Genomic DNA, 2,305 nt, shown 5'->3' with positions numbered 1-2,305 from the left:
GAAGGTCTCAGCTCCACTAGAGCCGCTATTTGAGGCCAGCTCCCAGGGGAGTGTATCTTGTCATGTCCTGGCAGGAAGGTCTCCTCTTCTGTAAGCTGCCAACACCACATCCTTAAACCTGTATTTCGAAAATTGTGTCTTTGGATGTGTTGTGTCTGAGAAAAGATTCTCGAGAAAAAGTAGACACAACACAACTTCCTGGTGATTCTTTATTCAGCTAAGAGGGCACCACACTGTTCCTTTAGCAGCATCTCCGTTATTCTAATTCCCTTCTGGGCGCCCTGTCTTAAAAATGTGCTGGCAAAAGTTTCCAAAACGCAGTTGAGGGCTTTCCTGGTGGCACAGTGGTTAAGAATCCGCCTGCCAATGCAGGGGACACGGGTTCCATCCCTGCTCCAGGAAGATCCCACATGCCACGGAGCAACTAAGCCCGTGCGCTGCAACTACTGAGCCTGCGCTCTGGAGCCCGCGAGCCACAATTACTGAGCCCGTGCACCACAACTACTGAAGCCCGCGCGCCTAGAGCCTGTGCTCCACAACAAGAGAAGCCACCGCAATGAGAAGCCCGCGCACAGCAACAAAGAGTAGCCCTCCCTCCCCGCAACTAGAGAAAGCCCGCACGCAGCAACGAAGACCCAACGCAGCCAAAAAATAAATAAAACATAAATAAATTTATGAAAAAAAAAAACAAAAAACAAAAACGCAGTTGAGAAAAGCAGCCCCTGTGATTGAAATCCTGCCTTTTTGAATGAACTCTGTCCAATTTGGATTTTTCATACTTTCCCAGAAGACAGACTCTTCCTTCATGGATGCATATTGTGTCCACGTAAGACAGTGACTCCTTATAGCCATGTTCCTTTCCTGAGGATTGAACCACGATTCCTCTTCTAACTGGATATTAGGTACCTTTAAAATGTTCACCTTCCTTAAAATTTCTGGAACCACATTCTGACGGACTGCAATCCTCTTTCTATAGATGATCCCTGTTGACACATCCTTCTTTTCCTACACAATTTTTACAGAGATGACTTTTTTTTTTAATCTCTTAAGTGTCTTTTTTTTTCCCACACACACACACTGTATTTTATTTTTACAAGAGATAAATAGACTGACACCAAGCATTGTACATGGATGACCACAACAAAAGCAACAATGATTGCAATTACCAAACATGAAACACACTCATACTATGTCATAATATTGACATTCAGTCCAGTAATCCTCCACTGTAAGAGCTCCTTTACTTTGCAGTGAAAATTGATTTGTATATTCTTTGCCAGAGATGACATTTTTATCCATGGGGTTCAGATACTTTCGGAGGAAGCTGGTGACCACCTGCTCGAAGGGGTGCTTGAACACCTCGTGCACGTCCACGGTGACCCCCATTCCGGCGTGTCAACCACACCTCCACCAGCACACTACTGCTGGAGCTCTCCACCAGCCTTTTAATAACAAAATCCATTTACCTAATTACGTTTACTCTAATCTCAGCCTGACCATGCACAAAACTTTTTCAGGGCTCCCTTTCCACACAAACCTTCCACAGCCTTCTGTATCCATATTAGTTTTGTCCCATATTTTTTTCCCCATCTAGAAACAACCAGTTCTAGGACCAAATCACTTTCTCTTCCTTAATAAAATGCAACTCCATTCCTCATACCTTCTTTTACTCAAAACATATATCCTACTTTCCTACTGTATACTGAAATGTTTCCTTTATTGTTTTTAGTAGCTTTAATTACATACGTAAATTGGAATCCTCAACTCTTAAAAACCTTTATTTCTAGTGAAAACCAAGAAGCAATTATAACCTGTCTTTTACATTAGCATTCTGTAAATTGGTAAACATAAATACCAATAATAATTTCTAAAAACATTTGCTTTTTATAGAAAATATCTCAGTGTGGCACCAAACATTTAGTAATAGTCCTAAACACCTTCAGTTTCTCTGTAAAGGGAAGCCAATGTTTAGTAATTAATTTTCAGTAGCTTATTATGTTTGGGAATGAGTTAGCTATTCAATAAACTTCCATCATTTAACTTAATGTAGCACAACTCTAAAATTTCAACTTACCAAATACCTGGAGAGATCATTTTAAAGTAGACATTCCTAAAACATAATTATTTCTAAAGAGTTCACCCAAAAGCTCTTATCTCATTTGCATTTATTTATAAGAATTTCATCATACCAAGTTAATTTTTTTCTTTCTGCTGACAAACTGCAACACAAGTAACATAAATTTATTGACCTTCAGTAAACCTAGGCACAATAAGAGACATCTGTATTGAGTATACCAACAAGCTT

The 2,305-nt window shown here is 40.1% G+C and overlaps 1 pseudogene; it reads right to left on the bottom strand.

The window, feature by feature from the left end:
* Positions 1-209: 209 nt before the first annotated feature.
* Positions 210-1,386, bottom strand: LOC133075800 (PRELI domain-containing protein 2-like; annotated as a pseudogene).
* Positions 1,387-2,305: the final 919 nt, after the last annotated feature.

This window comes from Eubalaena glacialis, chromosome 15 (genome assembly GCF_028564815.1).
Source record: "Eubalaena glacialis isolate mEubGla1 chromosome 15, mEubGla1.1.hap2.+ XY, whole genome shotgun sequence".
In the NCBI taxonomy this organism is placed as follows: Eukaryota; Metazoa; Chordata; class Mammalia; order Artiodactyla; family Balaenidae; genus Eubalaena; species Eubalaena glacialis.
The sequence above is the reverse complement of the archived record's forward strand: the minus strand, read 5'-3'. Positions and strand labels throughout refer to the sequence as shown.